At 35.2% G+C, this 12,205-nt stretch overlaps 1 protein-coding gene across 5 annotated transcripts in view; it reads left to right on the top strand.

The window, feature by feature from the left end:
* Window positions 1-12,205, top strand: part of Pcdh9 (protocadherin 9) — an 845,344-nt gene that overhangs the window by 698,892 nt on the left and 134,247 nt on the right. The gene's annotated exons all lie outside the window — the stretch shown is intronic.

Genomic DNA, 12,205 nt, shown 5'->3' with positions numbered 1-12,205 from the left:
GGGAGAAAGTGGGAGGAGCATGAGGAGAAGGGGAGGGAGCTAGAATTGTGGTTGGTATGTAAAATGAATAAAAAATTAAATACAACAAAATATTAAAAAGAAAAGTAATGTAATTTTGTTGGGTCCAGGATCAGGCAATGATGGGGGCATACCACCTAAGTAAGTTATTAAACTAGAAGCAAGCATTATTTCAGAAAAAGTAAAAAACCTTGGGACACGCAAAGCTTTTCAGCTATAGCTGTGAGCACAGCCAGAGATCAGGCTTCTGTAACTGTGGCAATGGGGGCTGGTTTTGGGAGTTCTCGTATAATAATATCAAGTACCAGGTGGTCAAAGAGCTTTTACAACCTTAGGTCAGGCTTAAAGTCATATTACATTTTGAGTTTTACAACTTTCGATTACAGGATGCTGGAAGGTTTACTTAGGATGTCTATGAAAGCCTGTGACTAATACAGCTTCTTTCTCATTGGCTAATTCTTACATCTTAATATAACCCATTTCTATTAATCTGTGTATTGCCATGTGGCAGTGGCTTACTGGGTAAAATTCCCAGTGTCTGTCACTGGGAGATCCATGGCATCTCTCTGACTCTGCTTTCTTCCTCCAAGAATTCAGTACTGTCTTCTCTGCCTGCCTAAGTTCTGCCCTATCAGGCAGGTCCAAAGCAGTTTCTTTATTAACCAATGAAAGCAGCACAAAGACAGAAGGACCTCCTACACCAGTGACACAGAAGAGGATTCCATAGAGCACTAGTTAGAAGCTAAACTTTGTCTGCAGTACCTGCCTAGCTGGGAAGCTAGGAGGCAGGAGGCAACTGTTAAAACTGTTAAAAGTTTACCTCTTTCTGGGCAGTTGTGGTGCACACCCTAAATCTTAGAACTCTGGAGGCAGAGGCAGAAGGATCTTTGTGAGTTCGAGTCCCACTTTGTCTACAAGAGCTTGTTCCAGGACAAGGAACCCTGTCTCAGAAAAACAAACAAACAAGCAAACACTAAAATCCAAACAAAATAGAACTGGAAATGTTGTCATTAGTTTAGGTAGATTCCTCTGACACTCTGACATAGCATCATGTGTGATAAATTATTACAACTTACATTATTAAGGCATTAGCTTTTTACTATGAACACACTGTGGTTATAAGCATCTGCTATGTTCAAGTCTCCTGAGCTACTAGTTGTGAACTGTGAGTCCATGTGTCCTGGCAGAGTTGTCTTAAAAAGTAGCACAAAAATGAGTTCCAAGTGATAAAAGGAAAATCTCACCTCAAAAAATTGTATCAAAGCCTTTTCAACAGTTGTATAGTGCTCATATACCTCATGAAAATCTCGTAAAAATTTCATTAATGATGTGCATGTATGAAAGCAATTTTAAAAAATGTGTTACATGATTATAAATTAATAGACAATTAAGAAAATGTTAATATTTATATTTTAAAGTTTACCTATTAGTTACATATTTATGCCATTCTGAAGCAAATTCACCTACTTTATTTATAGAATGTTATTTGTTTATATATACATATCATTATACATTTAAATTTTGCTCAAAAATTAGATTAAATATCTTAAAATTATATGTTTAGCAACTCACAGATTTCTCTTCATAATAAGCAAATAGATAAATATACCAAACTTCTGGTGTTTGAGTACCTTAACAATTTTAAGAATCCCGAATTTACTATACTAAGGAAATAAGCATTTATCTAGGAAGAATGTATGTTTTTGTGATCTTCAGAAAGCACTCTTTACTGCATAAAAGAGTATTATTATATACTCTTATATATATTACATATAATATATAGTATTATTATTGTTATAGAGTTTTATTCTTCTATCTTCTCTTAATGTGCAGCCTAGCAAAGGAATAGAATGAATTTTTAAAATATCTTACTAACCCTGATTGTAACCCTTTCATAATACTAGTATCTTCCTAAGTTGTCTCATTTGGGATATTCTTTGAACTGTCCATACTCTAAATTTGGTGCTTTTATCTATTATTATTATGATTGTGTGTGTTCATGTGTGATGTCTTTGTTAGTATTGATGTGTGTAAGTGTGCCATATATATGATTTAACATCTTTTTTTCTAGTAAATTTATGGAATGATATCAACCTTCCAGAGTCAAATGAACAAATGTGTAGTCATAATTTTTCTATTTTATTTTAAAGTGTTCCTCATTCTCCTCCTGTTTAGTGTATGTTTACTTCAGGATTCTGCTATTTCACTTAAATAAGTGTAACTCACATTTGCCAATATTAAGTATCTAAACATTATCTTTGAATATTACCACTCATCGAAGTTAAGCTCTCTAACATAAACAATTATTTTGGTACTATTAGCACAATTAAACTTTTAGTGAAATTTTTATCAGTGGTGTAAAACTTTCAGTCTTATTTTTCATAAAACTATTTTGAACTTATTTTCTTTCTAATATATAGCACTCTTGGCAAGAGAAAAAAAGTCTTATTAGGGAAAGTAAAATAATTTATTTCCTTGTGAAGCCGTCCAACCATTTGAACTCAAAACTTGATTTCCTGTGCCTCTGAGCTACACTACATAGAAGTCAATCCTGGTAGGTTATAATTAGACATGTAGGATAATTCTAATGATGTCTTACAACTGATGGAATCAGCCTCAGCCCTGTCTACCACCTGATTACCATGGAAACCATTGCTGGCCAACCAAGTAATTCCGATCAAAAGGAATTATTATTAATCCTCCTAGTATATGTTGGATAGGGATTTGCAGAGCCTTTGTTAAAGTTTCTCATGGAAGCTGAAAGGTCCAATAAGGGTAAATATTAATTCTTAATGTGCTGGAGAGCAAGAATGGCTTAGGCTCTGTGGGACACAACTGGCGTTCAGTAAATCAGATATTAACAGATTATAGGATCAGCCTTGCACTGCCCAGGGACTAGAGATAAACAGGTGGGTTTTACAGCAGGAAAGTAATTCCTAGAGCAGACTTAACCTCGTCAGGCTGAAATTTGGAGGAAAATGGAATGTGTACCGAATTTGAAACTTGCTATATTACATCTAAGGTAGCATCTAAGTTATGATACAATTACATGAAACTTTCTATTTTCTCCATCACATATGCAATATTGCTACAAGTGAAACAGGATGATGGTTATATGACAGATAAACAGCATTATATGAGATTTCTTCTATTATCATTATATTTCCCCATGCTAGTACTTTAAACTTCAAAGTCTTGTTAATAAGGCAGTAAAATAAGCATTACAAGTTACAGGTTACTGAACACAAAATCCTCTGTGCGTGTCCATACATTCATGCATGAATGTGTACTTTTGTGTGTATACATGCCTGCTTATGGTGGAGATTGAATCCAAGCCCTTGCATGTACTAAGAAGGACTTATAAAATTGTACCACACCCTAACATATGGAAAAATATTTAAATGAAAATCATTATGAATAGTTATATATTATTGATTTATTCTCCGTATATTCAATATATAAATCAAGATTTTAAACATATGTAAAAACATCAATCTTAATTATATTATAATTTAACTTTACAAAGTCATAAACATTTTAAAATACCTTTGTTTTGACTGTTATTCAGAGCACACACAAAATAAAATGGTAGTAACATAAAGAGTAATGAATCTCTTTAGAACAATACAATTTAAAATATGAACAACCTTTAATTGTCTAAAATTTGAGCAATATAAAAATTTCTTTGTCGGGTTGTGTTGGTACATGCTTTTAATCCCAGGACTCCAGAGGTAGAGGCAGAAGAATCTCTGTGAGCTCAAGGCCAGTCTGGTCTACAAAAGCTAGGATCCAATGCTACACAGAAAAACCCTGCTTAAAAAAGAAAAAAAAAAGAAAGAAAATTTCTAAAAATAACCTCACCACCTATTTTCCTTTTAAAAAGCAGATTTTTATTGTAAAATAAAATTACTTTCAACTTAGTTGTCCAGTGAATAAAAATTTACTTCAGTGTAATTGTGAAGGATGTTGTTTACTTAAAGAAAGAAATTATAAAACCATGGGGAATTCGTTCTTGGTCCTCTAACTTTATAGGTTACTTAACATATTTCTAATTTCCTTAGTTTTTAAAGTGTAGTTAGCTCCTGTCTTTGAATTTGTTTCAGCAGTTGTGTTAGGTCTGCAATTGGCATTTGTAACTTATCATTATGAAATACATTTGCGTTTGCAGGCTGGGTAAACTGAGAAGGGAAATCCCATGTACATGTGTACAAGGAACTGTTTATACTGGTTGCTTACTTAATAATGGTAATCAAGAAGAGAAATCAACTCTCTATCTATCTATCTATCTACTCTCTCTCTCTCTCTCTCTCTCTCTCTCTCTCTCACACACACACACACACACACACACACACACACACACACATTTGGGTTTCATTCAGTTCTACCAAAGCCAAACTGGTGCAGGGATTCCAAACTGTGACTCCTAGCCCATTATAGACACTTCCTCATGAAAAGAATGCAGGTTTATGAGCAAGAAACTAACAGAAACAATCAATCTTGCATATAATTTTCTAATTACTTAATAGCCTGAACTAATTGTAAGCATTGGCTGCTTCTTCTGTGATTTTATATATAGAAATTATCACCAGACTTCTTCCTTAAGAGAGCATGTATGCACAAGGACTGTTCTTAAGAAGTTTTCTTGTAGTTGTCTCTAAACTTTATTTATTTCTTGACTATATATCATTTTTTCATTATTTATTGTTTTAGAATTTGTTTGGAGTGAATCTACTCCTCTTTCTTACACATTGAATTTCTGCTTTATCTCCAATTTCACCATTGTTATTTCTCAAGTAAATGTGTTCCTGTGTTAAGCTCATTAGGAACACCAAATGTGATTGGATGTAGAACAATCTACTAGAGCATTTGGTGAAAAATGAGAACAAAAACAAACACAACGACAACAGTAAAAAACCTAATATCTTTCCTTTCCCTCCTTTCATTCATCCTTTAAGAAAAATTCAAAGGCTGCAATGCAGTACAGGAGACAAGAGACAGTTTTGTTACTGCCTGTTTTCATAAGCCAGTTATACACTCTCATAGACATTAGAACCCTTCCTTATCTCTTTAAGATATTAGAACTATCCCTTGTAAATTTGTGAAATAGATACAAGCTTATACATTTGATGAAAACTCATTCCGTTTAGACATAGAACCCAAGGAAATTGCTCTTCTGGATTAATCGCTGTCCAATTTCCTCTTTGCATACACAACCTGGCAATTCTGCATAATCGTGGAGTAGATAAACAACTAGCTTTAAGATTTATATTTGAGAAACCCAGAAAGTATAAAGGAGAGGATAAATAGATTGCTGAGAAGCCATAAAATATGTTTTATTATAGCTTATAGATATCTGAAGTGATTTTCATTATTCACCAATCATACCTTTCCAACTTTTAATTCATTCCGATAAAGTTCATTATGAATTTAATAAAAATATGTAGTAATGAAATATAAATATAAAATAGCAGCCTAATGATGGCTTTTGCCCCAAAATTGCTATTGTGAGGAATGTTTCCAATGAAGAGGAATTGCCTGCAAGAGTAAGGCTCATGGATTGATTCCTTTCCTCTTGCAAATGATAAAGATATGTTACCATCTCTTGAAAAATTAGTTTTGCATTTCAAATTTTCAAAATAAATCAGTGAAACTGAAACTGCACACATGTATATTCTGAAACAATTTATGTGAGATTGATCAATTTTTCTTCTGAATTGAGTAATGTATTTGTAGCTCACCTTGTTGGGGGACTTTATCTATTAAGAGTAGACACTTAAGTGCAACTTCTGTAATTTACCTGGCTTTCCTAATAACCTTCTTCTTCCTCTTTAAGATGGAAAAGTTACGGATTCAATCTCAAGGCTGGCTTCTAATTTCCTCGTTGCAAATACAAAATTGGCCTAGAGTTTTGGGAGGTAATTTTGAAGACGCTGTCAATATTCAGACTGGTTAATGTCTCTTCCCTGTCCATGATCACACTGTTTTCTAGGTAGCAGACATCACTGGCTAGTGAAGCAACACTCGGAGTGGCTTTACGTTCTGGAGATGTAAATGGAGTGTGTGTAGAATGGCTATAAAACAGCAATTTCATTTGGGAAAACTCGTTTCTTCGTGTATATCCTGTGATGGGATATTGTTTGATTAAAATAAAAGACATTAAAATTCAATAAAGACAGAATGATCATGGTTGAAAGAAGTTGAGTCATTTTAAAGTTAATTATGCTTGTGGCTGATCCTGGGCCTGTGTAGCAGATATCTCTGATACAAAATCTGTTTGTTTCCACACTTCCACAATGAAGAAACAAGATCTGCGAGGAGTCTGCATGAAAATGCAGGCAGGCAGAGAGGATAAGTACAAGAATGAAACCATAGAAAACAAGAATAAAAAGTGTGGGCCCTTCCTTATAGGAGAGGGTGAACTGAACATCCTATTAGTTGTATTTTTTAATGAGTCTTCACTATTTATTGGTCAATTAATGGGTAAAAGAAAGCAGCCAGGATTACCACCCAGCTTAGAGAGCCCTGAATTTCTGAGTCGCCACTTTTTTCATTTGTTAGCAAAGTTGCTTTAATGTTGACTTCTCTTCCTCCTTCATAGATTTATTTTCTCATTCATAAATTCCACTAACGATAACTGCTTTATGTATATCAAACTGCAGAGGTGACAGAAACAAATAAATTATGAATTCAATAGAGTTTCCAAACTCATTATTTGTAAAAAGGATCTAAAGATTGTATTTGTTACTGAAATTCACTGAAGTTGATCAAATAGCCATAGAGAATTTCTAAGGCTCAACACAAGGTATTAATAATAAATTAAGGTGTGACCTAATTTTTCCCATGATGACAACACATTTCTTCCTGTAAATAAAAGTGGTGGTGACTTCATCACTAATCTGCATACATCCTGAATTTAAAAAAAAAAGTGTAAGGAGAGGTCTCTGAGGGCTCCTTTTATTATTAAACTGCATAATGTCTTCACGCAGCGGCTGTTTGGGGTACATGAAAGACTGGGTTTTAGGCAGACAAGAGAACTCTTCATGGGCAGAGAATTTTTCTTCCTTGTTTATAGCACAAAAGCTGCCCTGATTATGTCGCCTGTTTAAAAGGCTTCTCTTTTTCTAAGTGACACACTTTTGGCTCACTTGGGTCATGCATGTTTATTTCTAAATAAACTTAGAAATGCTAAAAAAAATGTGTATTGAGGAAATCAAGAATGTATATGTATTAACATTAACCGAGAATCTAAAAGAAATTGATGAATTCAAGTGTAGTGTCCTTCTCATAGATTTTAAGTTTGCTTAACACAGTGGTTTCTTTTCCACTATTCTATTGAAACAAAATCCAATCTAAATCTTTTTTTTCATAAAAGTTTATTAATTTATAAAAGTTTCCATTTCCGCCCCTCCTCCCAACACCCTCCCACTCCCCCCACTCCCTCTACTCCTCCCTCTCCATCCCTAAGAGCAGTCAGGGTTTCCTGCCCTGTGGGAAGTTCAAGTTCCTCCCCCCTCCCTCCAGGTCCAGGAAGGTGAGCATCCAAACAGACTGGATCCCAAAAATTCAGTACATGCAGAGGAAACAAGTCCCAGTGTCATTGTTAATGGCTTTTCAGAAAGACCCCGTGCCAGCCACATTCAGAGAATCCGGCCACATTTGGAGAATCTGGTTGGATCACATGCTCGTTCAGTCCCAGTCCAACTGGCCTTGGTGAACTCTCATTAGATCAGTCCCCTTGTATCAGTGGGTGAACGCACTCCTCAAGGTCATGCCTTTCTTGTTCATGTTCTCCCTTCTTCTGCTCCTCATTTAGGCCTTGGGGGCTCAGTCCAGTGCTCCAATGTGGGTCTCTGTCTCAATCTCCATCCATCAACAGGTGAAGGTTCCCTCTGGTCTTGCCTTCTTTGCTCATGCTCTTTTTCCTTCTGCTTCTCGTTTGGACCTAGGGAGTTAAGTCCAGTGTTCCAATGTGGGTCTCTGTCTCTATCTCCATCCATCGCCAGATGAAGGTTCTATGATGATATGCAGAAATATTCATCAGTATGGTTATGGGCCAAGGCTGGTTCAGGCACCCTCTCCTCTGTCCAGAGAACAATCTGGGGATCTCTCCTTAGACCTGGGATCCCCTTTGTAATCAAGTCTCTTGTAAACCCTAAAATGACTCTCTTAGTTGAGATATATACTTCCCTGATCCCATATCCATCCTTCCTCCCTCCCCCCATCCCAATCCCCCGAGCTTTCCCCATTCCTCCCCTACTCCCTTCCCTCTAACCCTCTCCCCTTCCAACAACTCCCCCACCCCCCCATGCACCCGAGGTTCCCTGGCACTCTCTTATGTAAATGCTAGCAAGCTTAAGACATGCAGTGAGAAATAACGAATGCATACATTAAATTGTGCATAACTTACAAAATACTTCAGACTTAATAACATCAACAAATTCTTGAAACAATAGTACAAACACTATAATTTCATATCTACTAGCTTCTGTCAGCAAAAATGAAAAATATTGAGAACTGTAAGTCACAATTTATTAAATGTTCCAACTTATGCCTAGTAGTGAGCTTTGCAAGGATACTCTGACTTGTTTTTGTGTGTGTTTATTTATAGTTAAGTATAACACACTGCAATTGTGTAAATATTCCTGTTAAAGTGATTAATAATTTTAATCAAACTAGCACTTCTGTCATCTGGCATAGTTTTTCTTTGATGTTGGTTGTTTTTGGTTTTTGAGACAAGATCTTACTACATGGCCTTGGCTGGAATTATAATGAAGACCAGGCTGCACTGAAACTCATAGAACTCCCCCTGCCTCTGCATCTTCTGTGAGCACTGGGCTTAAAGGCATGCCTCACAAAGTTTGACCAGTTTGGTTCAATTGTGTTTCTTTTGTTTATTTTTAATGTGATAGGATTAGTCAAAATTTGATTTCTTGAACAATTCGTAGTGAATAAAACTATATTATTAAATATTAATGGTGTTTTATTGCACTTCAGAATTTACTCAGTTAAATCATGCTGTTTAACACCTTAACTGCAGAGGTTCTGTTTGTTTGTTTTTAAATATGAATCTCCGTTTTTTCAAACTACACAGTGACATTTCAAGATCTGTATTTGTTTGCTCTTCTGGTTTTCAACAACTTGAAGCTGTGAGTTATCCATACCTCTGACACCTGCTTTCCAGATTGCAGCCTTAGCATAAAAAGAAAATTGAGAACAGTTGGTCTTGTGTACCTTAAGGTTCTCTTTTGAAAGTTCTGCCTCCACTGATTCAACCAACTGTACCTCAAAATATTTGAAAAATGTTTTAGCAGCAATGGGCATAAACAAAATGTTTTCATGTTACTAATCTTTAAAGATTGTATAAAAAATATTTAAATTTATTTCATATTTTACATGTATCATAAGTGACTTAACACTGAACTAAAGCATATAGAAAAATGATAATAAGTAACATGCAATAACTATATTATTTTATATAAAACACTTGTGCACCTTGGATTTTTGTATATTCAGTAGTTAAGAGTTAAGTAGTTATAGAACCATTACTTTGATATCAATGGACAGTTGTGACAAAATTGATACTTTTTGAATTACTATGATTAGAAAGAACCTAGTAAGAAAGTTGTGTGTGTGTGTGTGTGTGTGTGTGTGTGTGTGTGTGTGTGTGTGAGATAGAGATGGAGAAATGGCTCAGTGGTTAAGAATGGATACTATTCCTGAAGGGGACTTCAATAATTTTCCCAACACACATCTACAGCATCTCACAACCTCATGCACCTCCAGTTCTATCCACCTTCTGACCTTTGCAGGAACTGTATTCAAATGTACAAGTCCAAAGGCATGCATACCTGCAAGCACATACACACACACGCACACACACACACATACAAATATTTAAAAAGTGAAAGCTTAAAAATGTTCATGAGACTTCACCTTTATTAATATCTCTAGTTAAATAATATTTCAGTTTACTATTATATCTTATTTGAAACTTAAGAGGTTGGACTTTAGCCCTATACTATTTTTATGAAAACAGCTGTGAAAACTTACTTGAAGTTTAGAGACACTCTAGGTTTCCAAAATAAACTCAATATAAAGCAAAATTAAAAGTTAGCTTTGGTATCCTTAAGTTCATCCAGGAATATAATTCAAGATATTGAGTAATCCAGAAACAAAGATGGAAAAGCATAACCATTTCACATCTAAAGATAAAACTCTCTAGGGTCACAAAGATGAAGGTGACTCAAATTAGTTTGAACTATTATGGCAGAATGCTAATTATTAAGAAACTTACAATGTTTAAGAATATATTTTCTCCTATGTTTAGAGACTCGCAAGCTTAGATCAGGGTTGTGGTTGCATCCAGATATCAGATATCATCCAGATATCATCTTTCAGTGCCTTTGTGTCTGACAGTAGAAGGATGGAGAGACAAGAGATCCTGGTTCACCCCTTTCCCAAGGTTTCAGCTTTACCCCAAAATATAAACCCTTCTGGCCCCAGCACCTTCTAGACATTCTTTGTCCAGTGTTGCCATGAGGAAAATCATATATCAATGTATGGTTATTCCCTGGGTCACGCATTCATACTATGTTAGTGAGTGATCCATATTTAATGTAAACTTAAAACACTATGAAGAAAAAAAACAACGAATTGTTTTTATGACTACTGGGAAATGATGCTTTGAAAAAGTATTTTGTCCTTATGCTGTTACTCCTTGAGTCTTCCAAATGAAGAGGGAGAAGGAATCACAGAAACACAGAGTTCCATGACTGCATTGAAGAATACTGCTAATTCCCCAGGACCCTGCTTCCTTCCCTTTGTAGCCCTCCAGCATAGGTTCATCTTTGACCCTGGAATCCTAACAGAGATTCCTTTTCTTGGCTGCTCAGTTATTTGTGAGTATCTGTGGATAATTAAAGCAAAACCCTTTTGGAGTGCAGCATTAAATCGTACTTTTTGTTATTCTCTGGCAATAAAGAGCAACTCTTATTTCTTCTTGTCTTAATGAATTGAATTTTAATGAATATAATGTGAAAGTTGCTTTGCTATATATAATTTTTAAGTGAGCCTCTGAAGGAACAAGATGAATTCATCGTTTTTGAGTTATTAATACTTCATAAAGCATATCACGGCTTTAGCATACTGGTGACTTTGATGTGGTAAGACAATTAGCATGCCACAAGTGCAAATATCATGATAAGACTTTAGTACCACATTACCAGCTTTGATAAAACCCTGGTAGTTTCCAATTTAATAACTGATCTACATGCTACAGATAAAGCACTAATTCTCGTAATGGGCAGGCATCAAAGAATCATACATTTGATTTTACTTTTTTCAAAAGGGACTTTTACTTTTAGAAACAAGATATAGACACAGCTGGGTGTCAGAGTGTGTAACATTTAGGCTTATTTCATTCTTTAATATCACATAGTGATATAATTTCAGCAATTCCCTTTCAGAGCTGCTGTCCCACCTCCCCTCACTTTATGCCATACCACATTGTGATCTCCGTGAAAAGGCTTTCTTGACTGCATTTCCTGAACAACGGCTTTATCCTTTTGCCTTGAGTCAAACCTCATTTCCACTTTTGCCTTACTGATTTCTTACGAATTAGCTATTTTCTTAAGGCATATTTTTTTCACACTCCATGATGTCACTTTTCCAACATTATTTAATAATTTTATACATAATTTTCCATTTCATAGGCTCTGAATATCACTTGCTGACTCCTAGTTAGAATATCAGAGTAACTGAAATATTTTATGTGAATAAATAAATTTTGTAATTATAATTATATTGCATTATTAAAAACCACAAAGTCAAAAAATGCTTGAAAATACTTTTTAGTCTAGTTGCATATCATTTAAAAATCTACACATATTCCTCATTTATGAGACTAAAAATATATATTTCAGGGCTTCCAAAGATATTTCAGTGTGCAAAAACATTTGCTATACAAGGTTGGCGATCTAAGTTCAAATTGACTGTAATCCCCACAGAGTGAGTTTCAATAATCCTAGCACTCTGACAGATGGGAAACAGAGACAGGAGAATCCCCTAATCAGATGAGCCAGAGAGCTTGTCATGTGCAGTGAAAAAAAGAAGAACCATCTCCCCTTATTTCCACCCCCACCCCTCGTGCACCCAAGTTTGCCAGGCAATGTTGTCTACTTCCTAAATC

The sequence above is a fragment of the Myodes glareolus genome, chromosome 12, assembly GCF_982192425.1.
Source record: "Myodes glareolus chromosome 12, mMyoGla1.1, whole genome shotgun sequence".
Lineage (NCBI taxonomy): Eukaryota > Metazoa > Chordata > Mammalia > Rodentia > Cricetidae > Myodes > Myodes glareolus.
This window is presented reverse-complemented; position numbering and strand designations above follow the sequence as displayed.